At 56.7% G+C, this 16,640-nt stretch overlaps 1 protein-coding gene across 1 annotated transcript in view; it reads right to left on the minus strand.

The window, feature by feature from the left end:
- Positions 1 to 10,507, minus strand: part of KCNJ12 (potassium inwardly rectifying channel subfamily J member 12) — a 34,020-nt gene extending 23,513 nt beyond the window's left edge. The window contains exon 1 of the mRNA XM_064673283.1: positions 9,423 to 10,507. The gene's annotated coding sequence lies outside the window, so the exon portion shown is untranslated. The remainder of the gene's footprint in view (positions 1 to 9,422) is intronic.
- Positions 10,508 to 16,640: the final 6,133 nt, after the last annotated feature.

Here is a 16,640-nt window from a genome sequence, read left to right on the forward strand (position 1 = left end):
TTCAGCCCTCCCTGCAGCCACCGGCCCAGGCTTGGGCTCAGGATGGGGCAGTGAGTACGCACGAGTGCCCAGGCAGCAGCCAGGGAACCTCCACGAGTCCCCAGCTTTTCTCCAGATTTTATCTCCAAACCCATTATTGGTGATGGGAAAATAAAGCCGTCGTCCTCCTCTGCAGGAGCACGTGCTGCCCGGCCGGGGTCAAGCCCCAGCCCTCAGAGGGATGGGGAACTAGCAGAGCGTGCTGCAAGCTGGAGGCTGGAGATAACCCTGGCAGCAGCCAGAGCTGATTCCTGCAGCTGAAAAGGAAGAAAAGAGGCTGAATTCCCCATGGACATCAGGCACAGGAATAATGGGAGAGCTTTGTCGGGACGTCGCTGCAGCTCTGAGCACAGCTTGTACAAAGCACTGCTCCTCTCCCATCCCTGCTGGGAATATCCCTAAAGAAATGTTCCCCTAAAGAACAAATACCCCAGAGTGGAGGAAATACAGCAACAAGCTTTATGGGGTAGTGATTGGGGGATATAGTAAGTGCAAAAAGCAAATAACACCAGGGATGGGGAGGGACATACAGGTGATCCACTTGGAGCTTGAGGTATGGAGATAGGGATTGTTACAAGCACATAGGTTGTCCTGTGCTCAGTGTAGTCAGGGTGTACTACACACATACTACAGGGTGATTCCCTACACAGCGGGAGCCAGCAGCCCTCCAGCCAGGATGTCTGCTGTTCCAGGGCTTTGCCTGCAGTGGCACCCAGCAGGACGGGCATGGCCTCATGATAACACATTTCTCGCCCCAAATCTCCACTCTGCCAGGATTCTGCTTTATGACAACGGCTGCCTCGTGGTGCAGCCTCTGCTGGGGACAGTGACAGGACACCAGGGGACATCAGTGGCTGGGCAGGGACCAAGCCCAGCTCGAACACACACTCACATCCGCCACACACCAAAACTGCACCTGGGCATTGCCAAAACCTCTCTGCTTCCCAAAACCCTCTGAGGCGCAGCGTTAGCTAGCATGTGGTATCAGCTCTCCTGAAACAAAGCCATTGTGGTCGAGGCAGGATCCTTATCAATTCATTCCTCTCTTTAATTTCCATTTTTTCTCAGTTCCCTTTCCCATTGCTCAAGCAGGGCTTGAGTAGGGCCCTGCTGCTGCCAGTCTGTGTCCCTGCAGCACAGTGTCACTGGTGTTACTGTTCCATGACATGGGGATGCGATGGGTGGCTGCAACTGGGGTCTATGGTGAGATCAGAGGCATGTGAGGGGAAGGGATCCATGGATAGAGGAGAGAGACCCGGATGGAGGGGAAAGGGAGGGTAGGGAGCATCAAAATAATGTCCCAGGACCATCAGCACCAGGCAGAGGGGTGAGTGGGACACAAAGCTGGGTCCCAGCCCCGTCCACCCTCCTAATGGGAAGATGGAGACAGGAAACCTCCACTTATTGTAACAGCTTTGGTGAAACTTCCCGACTTCTCCCCAGACAACATTCCTAGGGATAGACCATGCGGAAAGGGGTGGGACAGGACACCATCAGCACGCACAACACACAGTGATCGCCTTCTCATCTCTGCCAGTAGCACCTGCCTCAGCCACCCATCACCAACAAACCCCCCCCTCCACCCTTGGGTCCTCCCCATCGCCCTCATCCCCCAGGACCCTAAAAAGCACCATTTTCCCTATTACATTCCATATCCTTCACCCCTGCAGTCCCCTCCAGCACCAGCCCTGCAGTGCCCATTGCCATCGATGCCATCAACCTGTCCCCAGCTCCCAGGGGACCCCATGCTGTCCCATCAACCTGTCCCCATTTCCCAGGGGACCCCATGCAGGGGACAGCGTGTGCAGGCCGGGTGACTCCAGGGGCTCCTGCAGTGCCCACTCTCCTGCTGTTACATAAACGCCTGGGCCCAGGACTGTTTTTGTTCGTGTTGCCTTCACTGCTGTGCTCCTCAACCGTATTTGCAAAACAAATAATTAATAATAATTAATGACGGGGGGAACGGCACGGATTGCCAGTTATTGCTAATTAGCAAACAAACGCTGTTGCACAAGCGAAGGCGGGTGTCACACAGCCCCGTGTCCTCATCGAGTGTGGAGGCATGATGGGGACAGTGTCCTAGGGGACTCTTGGCCCTTTTGGGGAGGGGGAGGAGGAGGAGGAGAAGGAGGAAGAGGCAGCAGCATGGGTGGCAGTGGGACGGGCCACTGGCCCTCGCAGGGTTTCGGTGGGTGCCTCGATGCGGCCCCGCACACGTGCCATCACACAGCATTCCATGCCTGGCTTTCTCCGTGCCCTTATTAGAGCCTGGGACAACACTACTTAATTGTCTGGAGATGGCACCGCTCCACATCATTAGCGAGCAAACCGGCACCAGCTCATTAGGGAAAAGCCTCTGCTCCGGCAGCTCCGCAGACAAATCGTGCCGGGGACACTGACTGCGAGGCCCCTTGTAGGTGGCACCCCCTCAGCGGGGCAGGGGGGCTGAAAGCACCAAAAAGACCCCCCTGCCACACCAATGCTGGAAAGTACGGAGGAGAGAGAGAGTGAGTGACAGGCGGGGCTGTCTGGTGACACCTGGAGTGCAGGGTGACCTGGCAGCTCTGCCTGGACCTCATACCTACAGCTGCCTGGGGGGGCTGGGAACATGGAGCCTGAGAGTGGGGAGAAGGGGAAAAAAGAGAGAGAAAAGGAAAAGAAGAAGAAATAATAATAAAAAAAAACAACAGAGTACGAAAAGGAAAAGAAGGGGGGAAAAGGAAGAAAAAAGGAAAAGACAGAGAGAAGAGAAGGAGAAGGAGAAGGAGAAGGAAAAGGAAAAAGGAAAAAGGAAAAAAAAGGAAATCGGATTCTCTTGTCTTTGATCTGCTCAAGGACTGACTGCTGGGTCACACACAGGAGCACTGGGAGCAGTGGGGTGCCGGAGTGAGCGACGGTCAAAGCCTGTGGATCCATCTGGCCAGAGCCAGCCCAGGAGCAGGGTGCCTTTCTCCCTGGGAGAGCAAAGGCCTGTCCCACTCCCCTCCACAAACCCTGCAGGTCCAACTCACTTTCCCTAACGCCTGCAGCATCCCAGACAAGCCCTGGATGCCAGCAGAGCTCCAGTGCCGCTCAGCATCGCTCCCACTGCAGCTCCAAACCAGCCCCTGCTCTGCCCCCCCATCAGAGCTGGGTGTGATTACGCTTCGCTGCCTCTCCTCTATCACTGTAATTCCTTTGCTCTGCTGAATCGCTTCCCCTTCAGCACCACATATAATCCATTGCACTGTAATTATATGGGAATTTTAATATCTGATGTATTTATAAGATGCACTTAATTCATCAGCCCCTTTAACCACGTTGTCATTCCAGCCTTCAGCACGGTGGGAAGGATGACTCGCTGTCAGATGGAGATTAGCTGGCCTGTGTGTGTAACGAGTTGGAGGGTGTTCTGAGCTGCCAGATCCCACCCTGGCTGGGGAGCAGGATCCCACCAAGCTGGGTGTCCAACCCACGGGGGATTGTGCCAGGGCTCCCCTGTGCCGCGGCGGAGATGAAGGGCAGCACGATCCAGAGCAGCACCCCTTTCCCAAACATTAAAATCACCCCATGGGTCCAGGTTGAGCAGAAACAAGGGGCCTATGCTGGGGTGAGTTTTATTTCTACAGCCCCAAAGGGCTTCCCAAGGTGAGGGATCCACATTCGGATCCCTCCAAACCCATGAAGAAAGTGGTCACTACGGAAGGGTTATTTTTCCTGGCATTTGTTTCAGTGGCTACTTTCCAGACGTGTCCTAAAAGGGAACCAAAGGCCTTTGAGCCTGTTGCAGTGAGCACAATGCAATGATTTTCCCAGCCTGGGCAGGAGGGATGAGCTCACTGTTGTCCTTGGTTCCCCCTGGCTGCGGGGTCCCTGTGCCGAGCACAGCAGGCTCTAGGGCTGGTCAGGATGCTCAGGGAAGGCAGTGGACTTGGCAGGATGCTGGGGGGTGGCTGGGCTCCATCCCACCAAGCCCTGGGAGAAAAACCAGCTGAGCCTGGGAGCGAGGGGCAAAGGGGGAAGAGCGAGGGGGGTCTTGGTGATTTGGTCCCTGCAGGAATGGCTCTCACTGATGGGTGACATCACACTTTTTGCACTGGGGTCACATTGGGTTTTCCCACAGTGGCATGGCCCCCACCTCAGCACTGGCCATGAGGTACCACGGAGGCACAGCCCAGCTGTCAGTGGCACCAGGTGACCCTGCACCCTCAGGGTGGGCCAGAGACCCACCAGGTCCCCAAAACACTGGGTCACCACTGGGACACAATCCCTCCTCCTGCTTCAGTGAGCTGTGCTGGAGCAGAGCCATGCCAGAGCAGAGCTGTGCTGGATGTTTTGGCTGCAGAGGGACCTTCAGCAAGTACCACCCTGAGCCCTGAGGTTGCTGGCAGCGCCCACCCACAACCCTCGGGCTCCCGGTGGGTGCTGGCACATGGTCAGCTCCCAGGTGCACCCTGGCATTTGGTAGCTGTCAGGCCCAGTGACACACAGGTCCCCTGTCAGACCACGGCCTCAGCACAACCTGGCAGTGAGGTTTCTCCCCCCAGCTCCCTGCTCCAGCACCTGCAGCTTCCTGGGAACTCAAGCTGGGGGCAGAAAGGGTCCTGCAGCCAGCCTGATGTCCCCCCATGTCCCGTGCTATGACACACACTCCAGAGCTGCACCTTCCTGCCAGGATGCTGCCCCAAGCTCCAGCAGCTCCCTGTGCCCATGTGCCAGCCCCAAGCAGGGACATTGGCTTGGGGGAAAGAGCTTGGGCTGGACCAGAACATTTCCAACCCGGGGTTATCCGAGGGGCTGGTGATTTCCCATCCCTTCCCCATCCAGAGGGACCCTGGTAGCTGTTCCCCACGGGATGTCACAGCCTCCTGCCTCAGTTTCCCCATTCTCACAATGCTCTCCCAGAGAGAGAGAGACAGGAGCATGGTTGGCAGAGGATGCAACAGAGCCTCTAACTTGATCCTCACTCAGGATCACGGCAGGGCCCTCTCTGCTCTCCCCCTCCCCAGCCCCTCCTTCCACACTGTGCTGCCATCCAGGGGGGAATTTGGCTTCCAAGGTCACTGACAGATGGGTCTGGGGGCAGACATCCCCACCTTGTGCCCAGTCAGCTCTGCCAACCACCCCATCCAGGTCCTGGCCACTCCCTGAGGCTCAGCTACCCCCGCAGGTGTCCCCCTCCCTCCCCCCTCTCCCCAAAAAGCAAATATCCAGGGAGATGGGCTCCGCGCTGCAGCTCTGCCGGTGGCACTGGCGCTGAGCAGAGCAGACTGCAGCACGGCTGTTACGTAAGCCCGAGCCGGGCTCCGGGGATGTAGGACACCGGGGTTATCCCCCGGCCCCCCCGGGGGCTGCCACCCCCTCCCTGCCTTGGCCACGGGGCTCACGGAGCTCGGGGGGGGGGAGACGCCACCAACTCAGCCAACACTGCAAAGGGTTCAGCGGGGCTTGGGGTGGCCCTGGGGGTTGCTGTGGCCCTGCCATGGGGCACATGGTGGTGGCAGGGGGGCAGCAGTGGGGGGACAGGAGGGTTGTGTTGCTCTGGAGCAGGAAGTGGGGCAGGCAAAGGGCTTGGATGGGGCTGGGAGGCAGAAGGTGCTGCGCCCACATCCCTCTGAGTCCTTCTGGACTCACCAGGGCTCACCCGTGCAGGTGAGCTCAGGGATGGAAGCAGGTGGCCACTCCTGGGCTGTGCCTCCCTCGGGGTGACTCACAGAGCAGGATGAACATGGCTGGGGCAAAGGATCACGGCCTCATCCCATCCTGCTATGTCTGTATTCCCATCCTCACATATCTAGCAGGTCAGCATCCCTGAGGACAGCCTTCCTGGGGTCAGCATCCCTGTGATTAATCTCCTTGGGATCAGCACTCCCAGGAACAGCATCCTTGGCATTAGCATCCCTGGGACAGCATCCCAGAAGAGAACATCCCTGGTGCCTCTAGCACAGGCTGGGGAGCCAGGATCAGGATTTCCCAGAGCTGGAGGGAAGATCCTTCTCCCGCGGGACAGCCCCAGCATCACCCGCCCTTCATCCCACAGAGGTGAGGGATGGCACAGCCGGCATCACCCATCCCCAAAACACCTGTACCCCGTGCCAGGGGCACGACAAAGGGGCAGGCAGTGCTGGTAACACCGAGGCTCTCCCAGGACCAGCCCTATCCTGGCTAACAGACCATCGGAAGCCTGGCAGCATCCCCTGCCACGGTGTGGGATGGGGACAGGGATGGGGAGCCCACGGCCCCCCAAACACGTGGCTTCTCTCTGGCTTTCTGCCAGGCACAGTCTGGATGTGGCCATTTCTGTTTGGGGTGTGTGTGGCAGGGGAAAAAGCCCAGGCTAAGGCTCTCAGCAATGGGAGATACCAGAACAGGAAATTAATGTTAATTAATTCATAATGACGCTGAGATAGTGATACCAGATGCTTCAAAAGTCCAACGGGGGAATCTGAAAGAGCTTTGTAAAAAATCCATCGCCCACCGGCAGACCTGCTGCAAGCTGGGAATGAGGGAGAGAGCTGGGAACTGGGGTCGAGCTGGGATCCAGGATCAAGCTGGGACTGAAGGACCAAGAAAGAACCAGGGAACAAGCTAGGAACAAGCCAGGAATGATGGAAGAGGGGCATAACCCAGTGAGGTGACTGGCTTACAGTTACCCCCAGTCACCTGCCGCTCCACTCCCACCTTTCTCCCTCCCACCCCTGTTCAGAAGCTGGAGTGGAGCCAGAGCAGTGAAGCACCCAGCGTGCTCTGCTCTCTGGGGTTCAGGGGCTTTCCCAAGCCCCTAAATGTTCATCTTTTTCTCTCCTTTCCTCCATTTCGGGCACACTGTGTGCAGGGCGGGTGGATGGGTGAGGACTGGGGAACACAGGGGCCTGCAGTGGGGATGGAGGGACAGGCTCATGATCTGGGACAGGGACACAGGTCCTTTGCCAACCCGTGTCCCTGCATTTAGAGGACAATTTTCCCTCCTCATCCATGAGAGCTGGCCCTTGCCCTGCAGTGCTGAACCCAAATTATGCTGGACTTTAGACAAGGGGTGCAGAAGACCTTAGAAAGGGGCTTAGGCCTGGTGCCAGCTCCCGGGGACCCCAGAGCCAGATCTGGGAAGGATGGAATCGTGAACTCCTCGGAAACCACAGGCAAACCCCTGCGCTTGGAGCCGTTCACCACCCTGTCCCCTCGGATGGTGCGAGTGTTATGCTCCTTCCCACAGTGATACAACAGCCCCTGCACCCAGAGGGGACCCTGAGAGTGGGGAATAAGGGAGGTGGTGGAGGCCACGCAGGGCCCAGCAGGGGCAGAGCAGGATGGCACGGCCGGGGCACGGCGCTGCCATCGCTGCTTACATAAGGTGCCCGCTCTGTGTGCCACACACCCGAGCGGCGACAGGAGAGGGGGACGGACACGTCCCTCCAGCAATCCCTCACAGCGACTGCGCTCCCACTCTTTCTAGACAGCACCCCCAAAACCGCCAACCCGGCCTCCTTCCACCTGCACAGAGGTTGGGTGAGGTTCCCGTGTCTCTCAGGCACATTCACACCCTACAACCTGACACAGATGGGGTGAAAACGCCAGGTCTGAGCTCGCCGTGCAGTTCCCCCGACAGCTTCTCTGAAGTTTATCCGCAGCGGGAACGGTTTCCACCGCGCTGCCGGTGAAGCTGCCCCGGCCGGCGGGGAGAGGGGAACCCCACTGGGAACATCAAGGAGCATCACGGAGCACCACAGCACGGGGGGACACCGACATCCCACCCCATCGCCGTATCCCCCGGGGTCATTCCAGGGCTCAGAAAAAAACCTCCTTGACTTCACAGGCAAAGCAACTCATTTGGGTAAAGAGCAGCAGAGGCAACACAGGATTTCAAAGTGTGTTTTGGATCAGAGGCAAGAAATAAAGTGGCCTTTACGGTGCCTTCCCCAGCAAAGCCAGAGCTTTATTAAGCCTATCTGGCACAGACGGGAATGCTCACTGTTATTCCAGGCCTGAAAAGAGCAGGCAAGGGGTTTTTTGTTTTATTTTTTGGGTTGTTTTTTTTTTTTAGTCTTGTTTTCATTATTTTCTGGTGGCTTCATTGCTTTGTGCTCACACAAAGGGAATTTCACCTGCTGTTCCAAACAAAAGGCCCCGGAAAGTTTTGCAGAGAAAGGGATGAGGGGAAGGAGATTTATAGAAGCAAAACGAGTTGTTGCAGGGTTTGTTGTGGATTTTTTTTTTTTGCAGTGAGCTCTTTGGTGCCTGCTGGAGACCCAGCACCGGCGGGCGAATCCCCTGTCCCCACCAGTGTCACCCCTGGGATGGGGATTAGGGAGGTCTCACAGAAATTGGGGTTGATTTGGGGTGAAGAGGGAAGGCATCAGGATTGTTTCCCATCTTTTTTGCAGGCAAAGTCATCACCACGCTTTCTAAGAACAGGAAAGAAAAAATCCAGCCCTCGTTTGCCGACGCCATGGCAAAACAGGTGGTTCAAAATCACAAGAGCAGTGGGGGAGAAAAAAAAACACCCCTATTTGGTGATTTTGTGCTCATATTCACTGCAAAACTGTCCGGGAACGAATGCTGCTAAATACACACCATTTTCCCTCTCACACTCTTCGTTCTATAATTAAGAGAGACTTCTAAAAATACGAACGGCCTCGAGCACCCAGCGAAGGCGTGCAGGTGCTGCAAACTGGAGGCACTTTAGTACAGCTCATTTTCTGGACAATTTTACTCGCCTGGCTCGTGCTCAGCGCCGATACTATTACAGTGATGCAATTATGCTGCTGCTGCCGCTGCCGCGCTCGGCTCGCTTTGCTTTTTCCCTGCGCTTTGCAGTTTGCCTTCGAAGCACCCCCCAGCCCCACAGCTCCTGGTCTCCCCCCGAGCGTGTCCCTGCACCGGCGGGGTCCAGGGAGTTGGGGGTAAGAGGGTCAGGCGAGCATGTGTCACACACATGTGGATACACACGTGTGGGCATAGAGGGGCATAACCCTGCGTGGGCATTGCCAAAAACAACCAGCGTGCAAAAGTTTTGGGTGAGGAAGCGAGCTGGCCCGGGGGAAGCAGGAGGGGAGCAGGAGCACGGCGAGGAACCAGCGCTCCCCAAAAGGCAGCAGCAAACCCTCGCTGCTGGCTGGGCAGGGAGGGGGCCCATGGCACTGGCACGGTGACGGCGGCCAGCCCGGTAAAACATCCCCCCCCAGCCTGGCATTTCGGGTACAGGGGTGAGGGGGAACTTCCTCCCCGAAGCTGCCGCTGCGAAACTTCCCCGTCTTATTTCTCCATTAGGGCTGCAATAGGTGGAAGTGATTGACTCACTATGAGACTGCTGTTTTTGCCTCTGACTTGGGATTAAGACGGAGCTGGAGGAGCGGAGGAGCCGTCGCCCCGGCTCTCTGGCGGCAGACACCGGAGCCGGCACTTACCTCTCACTGCATCCAGGCCCCCCGGCCGTGGGGCTGCGGGTCCTGGAGAGTTAGCTGGCAGGGGACCCCACATCCACTCGGGTTTCTCCCAGGACCGACGTTCGGCTGCTGCTTCTTAGGCACAGACCCAACCCCTCCATTCCAACCACAGGGGAAAAAAAAAATATATCTTCTTCCAAAAGAAAAAAAAAAAATTAAAAAAAAAAAAAAGGAGAGAGATTAAAAAAAAAACCACGCTTTTTTTCTTGGTTTGGTTTCTCCCTGAAGAAAATAAGAAAAATAGATAAATCCCAGCAACCAAGAGATCCAGACTCAGGTGAATTTAGCTTCAAACTCCCTCTGTGCTTTCAGAGCCTTCACCCTCAAATGGGCTCTGGAAGATACTGGGGGACCCATCGTTGTCGAAGTGTCATCAAATATCCTTCGGGCTCAACTCCGCTCCTGCCCGGGGAGGGTGGACTTCTTCCCTGCTTGCTGCGTGCTGTGGAGTTGGCAGGGACCTGCCTGTTCCAGCCTCAGCGTGGAGGGTGGGTGGGTTGGTTGGTTGATGTGGGTTGGTTTTCTTTTTTTTTTTTTTTTTTTTCTCGCCGCTATTGGTTTCCTTGCTATCTGATCCTGAGCGAGCGCTGCAGCCTCGCCGCTTCCCTGCTTTTTTCCCCCAGCTCCCAGGCTTTTGACAGGGAATGAAACACAGACACCCAGTGAGACAGGCTCCGGCTTCTACAAAGCTCCACTCCCTCCTGCTGCCTTTGTCCGTGAACAGCAACTCCTCCAACTCTGCCCGTAGACACGAGGGAACCTCTGCATCAGCACTTTCCTAATGGCTGCTTCGCCCCAGCCCTTCGGCCCTTCTTCTTCTTCTTCTTCCTCGCTTCCTCTCCTCCACCTTGATGGCTTCCGCTCGCTTTTTCTAGCCCGGCCTCGGCTCCGACAACCAAAGCCAGAGCGAAGCAACAACCCTTTCCCGATGGATCCATCTCAGCTCCCCCGTGCTGGCTGCTGCGGTCGGGGGGTAGTGGCCCCGCAGTCCATCACCGTCCTTTCTGGGCACCTTCCACGAAAAATCGATGGCGGGTACCAGGTCCCTGAAGGCTTCACTTTCGGCTGGTTTGAGGGGCAGGGGCTGTGTGTGCGGAGAGGAGCCGAGGGAGGGCTGGGAATTGAAGCCACTTCTTTTTATTGCAGGCGGGGATTATTTTTATTTAAAAAAAAAAAAAAAAAAAGATTGACCGGAGTCCAAGTTTATTTCTTGGTGGTGAGTATTATTTTAAGCTGTTTGGGTGTCTCCAGGTCACCCTGTTCTTATAACAGCGAGGCCTTTGTGGAGAGGGTCAAAGTGAAACCTTGCTCTGGCAGCCTCTTTTGCCCCATGGAGGGGAGCAGGAGGCAGAGGATGCTGCAGTGGGCTCACAACCCCGGCTGGCTCCCAGCCAGAGGGAGATGCAAACCAGCCACCGTCTGTAATTTTTGCTACACTTCCTCCACACTCGGTCACCCGCGAGATCCCAGGGCTGCTGCCTGTTCCTTTTTTGGGGATTCACAGGCTTTGTTAAAAAAAAAAATCACCGCCAGGAGACCTCCAGCCTCGACAGCGATGCTCGGCCCTGCTCAGCGTGGCTGTCATGCAGCCAGCAGGTCACAGGAAAGCCATAAATCCCCCCAGACCCCAGCACATGGAGAGGCTCCCTCCCCACCTGCCCTTTTGCATCACCTCCCACCCCTTCCCAGACTCCTCTTCACTCTTCTTTGTCTCCCACCACAAGTTTGGGACCAGTAGCTCCTCCCTCTCCCCTTCGGCAGCATCCTGGAGCAGTGACTCTCCTTATCCTCAGCTCCCATTCTCTCCCCGGCACAGCAAAAGAGCATCGTCCCCTCACTGCTCCCAAAAATCCCAAATTCAGAGCATTTCAGGGCAATGCTCACAGTGCTGCCTCTGCTCCCCTCTCCACACTGGCTTGTCCACCTCACCCCATTCCACCAGCCTCACAAACACTGAATTTTAACCAACACTTTAAAATCCTGGGATGAAAAGCACTGCAGGGGCCTTGTTCTGTCCAAACCCTGATGGATATTCAGCAAGGATTTGGGGTTTGCAGGTTGGAGGGAACACCAGCTCACACACTGGGCATGGTGGTCTTGAATAAGACCACCCAGGGGTGACCTGACCCCAAAACACTGCTCCTTTCTGCCTGTCATGCAGCCCCTTGTACCCTGGCATTCTCCTCTCTGAGGGCTCCTCTCCTGCCACCCCACCATGCTCACAGAAAGCTTCCCAAATCCCTCCCTGCCCCGATCCCCAGCCAGCAATGCCAGCCTAAAGCTCCCTCCACTCCCTGCAGAGATACAATTAATGCACCCAGTAGCCAAAAAATTGGCTGAAGAGCTGGGGTGGGCAACTGGCCATGGGCCAGGGGCACCCTGAGGGGAGTGGCTGCAGGGTGCCCAGTCCCAGCCCCCTCTCACTGGCTGCTCCCCCTGCTTTGTGCTCTACTGGGGCTTTTTTCCAGCAAGTGGGAGATTTGGGGGCTAATATGTAGGGAGTGACATGGGCACCCTGGGGGTCTGCAGCCCTTGGGGCCAGCTGGGAGGGCAGGATGGAGCTGGGCAGCCAGAACTGGTGAGTCTGGTGTTCCCACCACCTGGCCGTGCTGGCTTATCCCTCACTCCCCAGTTTGTTACAAGAAATGCAAAGAAATAGCCTGGGATTTCCATCCCAGTAAGCCCCAGCTTCCCTCTACTCTTGGGGAGTAGAGAGGTTCCCCATGTTTTTCCATCAGGGTTGGGCAGTGCCAGAGGGAAGTGTGGGCACAGGACCACAGCCCCGGGAACCCCTGTGTCCCTGGTGGGCTCCCAGCCGGGGAAGAACTCCAGGCAGGATCCAGCCTCTCCTAGGCCAGCTGTGGCCACCCTCTCAGGAGCTGTGGAAGTGAGGGAAGGAGGGCAAGGGGGTGAAACGAGGGGTGCACCCCGGTGGGGTCTCCGTCGAGCCCCTTTCCGACGCCCCCAGCGCGGCTGCGCAGGATGATGAGCAAGTCAGCACAGAGCCATTAGGGCTAATTTAATCAAGACGGATGGCCCGATTGGAGGGCTGCCGTCCATAAATCCCCCGCTCCCGCTGCATTAGTGTCAGGCCTCCCGGAGGAAGAGGCTGAGGGGGAGGCGCGGGGGGAGCAGGGATGGGGAAACGTGCTAAGTCACCCGTCCTCCCGATGGCGCAGAGCCGCTCGGACCTGGGGTACCACCACCCCATCCCACAGCGAGCAGCCTGGCCCCAGGGGACATGCCAACCATCCTACAGCCCCTCCAAAAACTCAGCAGCTGGAGAGGGTGGGATTTCAAGCAACCTGGGTTTTCTGAACCCCAAAAGGTGCAGGTGTTGTTCACAAATCCCCTAGGGTAGGGGCTTGCTCCACTGGGAATCTCCCATACTCGCTCCAAGGAGTTTTGCAGCAGGGGGAAGGTGAAGTGCTGGAGGGAATAGGCTTGAAGCCCCATGGTGGGTCATGGTGTAATAACTGGGATTCAAAAATACAGCCTGAGAAAACCCAAAGGCTGATGGATGCAGCATCCAGCCCAGAGCCCAGCAAGACACCCCAAACTCCAGCCACACCAGCCCAGGATGGCGCTGCTGGTCATCTCTCTGGGGTACCAGCTCTGCTCTCCCGGCAGCCCACTCCCTTCCCACTGCTGCTCCTAGAAAAAACCACTTCAGGCTCAGGGTTGCCATCTGATGACCCTAACCAGCCACATCCCTGCACCCACCAGGCACGGGCAGCGGAAGCCACGCGTGCCGCCACGCCGCACGAGCCAAGTCAGGAAATAAGCTCTCATCCATCCAGGTTAAAAATAGCCGTGAGCTTTGCCGCTAACACGCCTTGCCCTGACGCTCCAGCCGAGCTGGCTCCCGTGTCGCCGCCCTGCCCACCGAGCCCACCGTGCTCCCGGCCGAAAACCGGCCGCAGGGAAGGGACCGGTCGGCTCCGCCATCTGCTCCGGGCGCTGGCATTGCCGTCGGCGTGGGATGCCGGCTCTGCCAGGCCGCACTGTTGGCTGGTGCAGGGATGCAGAGGGCCAAGTCCTGGTGGGTTTTGGGAAGACAACGGGCCAGGGGATGCGGCGGACGGATGGGAGGACGGCATGGGTTTGTGGGCATCGCTCTCGCCCCCAGAGCGCTCACGGAGGTTGCGTGGTCACCTGGCAAGGGAGAAAACAGCGGTGCTGGCCCAGTGCAGAAGGAAAGATACTGGTGCAATGGGGGTGGGAGGTTACTGGGGGATCTCAGCCTGGGAGAGCAGTCAGGGATGTCCAGGAGCAGCTGAATGATGCAGAGAGGGATGCTCAGACCTAACCTCCATGTCCAGAGCACCTCGAGGGCTGTCCTGGCAGATAGCAAGGAGCACAACCAAAATAGCTCAGGGTGGTTTGACCTCAGGGAATGAGAAGCAGTGAGCTGTGGCACTGCCATGGATTTATCTAGAAAAAAGGTGAATGCACATCCCTGTGCACCTCTGGTTTCTGACTGTGCTTCAGTGAGGCCAGGAGGGAGGGAGGGAGGGCAGGGAAGGAGCTGGACTGCCGGCAGGAGGAGCACGGTGGCCGAGGTCAGTGCTCACAGTGCTTTTGTGAGACCACAAGTGAGGCCCCAGCGACCAGGAAGTGCTGATGGAGGCAAGAATCAGCAACTGACACTCAGGGATGCAGAGTGGATCTCCATAGGCTGGGTGTGAGGGTCATCATGTCCAGCAGGCCTGGCTCCCTGGGCTCAGCACCTATGTATCCACTCACCCAGGAAAGAAAAACAAAGGCAGGGCGGGGCCTGAGGAACCATCAGTCAGGAGCAATAATCCGTTCCATGAAAAGCCATGGAGCAGGTGAGCCATTTCTCCCCCAGAATGGCTAGCAGAGGGAGAAACAAGACATTTGTATTTCTGCCAGTTGACAAAATGAAATGCCACTTGTAGCCAGTGAAACTCTGCAGATTTTGCTTCCAGCTGGATTCCAGCCCCAGCCACGACACTGACACTGGCAGCATCAGCCGTCGCATCCCAGCACTGGTGCCACATCAAGGGCTCGGGCTCTCTGCAAACCCAAGCACTGCCCCACGGCAGGGACACAGACCCCACGACCAAGTTTGCTCCCACCCTCTGCATCCCCCTGTTTGCCTTGGGGACCCTGCTGCTGGGGTAGCACCGTGTCCCTTGGGAGACTCTAACACATCTCAGGAAATTTTCCCATTCTATTCAGCTTAATTTCACCCATTAGAGCTTGTTTCAGCAGGGTCCCGAGGGAATGTCACTCCCCAGCATCTTCCTCTCACTCTTCCTCCGCTTCTCTCCTCCTTCACACTCACACATCTCACCTCAGGGAGGCTGAGCCTTGCTCCACCATGAGCAGTGCTGATCCAAACAACCATACCCTTCATAAAACATGTCCCTACACCATCCCAGAGGATTTGCCATGTGGTCACAATACTCTTTTTAGGAGTTCAAAGTCACTGGCCCTTCCTCACTGTACGCAGAGATGTCCAGGCCATGTCTAGGACAAACATTGACAAAACCTTGGCCAGTGGGTTACATTGTGGGCAGAGGTGGGAGACTGCTCCTTGTCCGCAGCTGGAGAGCAGAAAAAGAGTCAATTTGGGAAAACCATGAACCCTCAGCATGCCAGCACCTCGAGATCAGGCCAGAGACTATCACACTGGGATCCTGCACCAAAAATACATGATAAACCAGGAGGCCAGAAGCTTATCTGCTGCTGTCATGCCCTGCAGTGTTTGGGAGGAGGATTTGGGGCAGCAGATGAGGATTCCTAGACTTTGTGCATAAGCTCCATGGCCCAAGCCAGCTGGGATGAGCACAGGTCTGGCTTTTGACCATGGGATGCTCCAAAAGGAACAGCAAAGGGCAGCTCCCCTGGACTCCCCACAGTGCTCATAGCACCCAGAAGAAACCATGGAGCCCCTTTCAGCTCTCCTCACTCCACAACCAATGCTCAGCTCTCCTTTCCCTCATCCAAAGGGTGGATTATTTTAGGAAAGGAGGAGGAAAGACCAGCAGTGACGAGTGACCGATGACTGCTCGTAGCAGAGCCCAGGCAGGCTGGACACCCCCCAGGGGTCAGACAGGCACCTCACACAACACAGAGGTCTGGCTACAGCCAAAGAGCCCAACTGGCCTCTTACATAAACGACCTCAGGGCAGCGGCTCCGAGACCACCAGACCAGGCAGCAGATGCTCCGAGGCAAAATCCACCCGGTCCCGAGCAGACGTCACCTAATCAGCATGTTGGCTTCTTCCCAAGGCGGTCTTGGGGCACACAGTAAATATCTTATATAAGCACCTCTGGCCTGGGGTCGGATCCAGTTCAGCTGGGTTGTACAGTGATTTTCTCCTGGACAGAGGCACAAGAGGGGTCAGAAGGGGCTTTCTCCAGGATGGACCTGTTGTACGGTTGTAGAACCTCCTTGGTGACCCATCTCCACAGCTTTGCCAGAGGAGGCTCCAGGAAAAACCCTTCTCTGCCAAACCAGATGACACACAAGCGTGATAGGTTCAGACATCGTCAGGAGGGTGCTCAGAGGCACAGAGAGCAAGAGGCCCAGGAAGCAGACAGGACATGACCTGCCCCAGCCTCCTGCTCCTCTTTGACAGGTCACTTAAACACTGCAGCCACCAAAAACCCACCCCCATCTTTCACAAGAGGCATTTCACACCAGCCCCCACTGCTAAATAAAGCAGCCCCAGCCTTACTGCACCACTTAGGGCAGTCCTGGGCACTGAGCAAGGTTAAACTCATCCCTGCAGAATCAGCACCAGCAGCTTCTCCACCACCAATGGAGCTCCAGGTTGAGCCGGCCGGGCCACCCCCAGCCCAGGGCTTGGGCAAAAAATAGAGGCAGACAGAGAATCTGGGTCTCTGTCACTGCAGCTGGCAGAGAGGAAAATAGTCACAAATATTTGTGCTCTCCTGCTCTTGGCAAGGCCTATTTGCCCATCGCCATCAGCTCTCAGGGTTTGGGAAAGGGCAAATGGGTCCATCCAGCAGCTGCCTGTGGCAGCCACAGATCCAGGGACAGCAACACATGTAAAACCTTAAGGATTGCTCAAGTCCTGTCCCCAGGCATGCAGCACTAAGTGATACCGGGCAGCTGCAGGCTCCAGAGGCAAGTGCTCAAACTTTATGGGGTGAAGAAATGGTCAAAACTGGCAGAAAAATCCT

This window comes from Pseudopipra pipra, chromosome 16 (assembly GCF_036250125.1).
Source record: "Pseudopipra pipra isolate bDixPip1 chromosome 16, bDixPip1.hap1, whole genome shotgun sequence".
In the NCBI taxonomy this organism is placed as follows: Eukaryota; Metazoa; Chordata; class Aves; order Passeriformes; family Pipridae; genus Pseudopipra; species Pseudopipra pipra.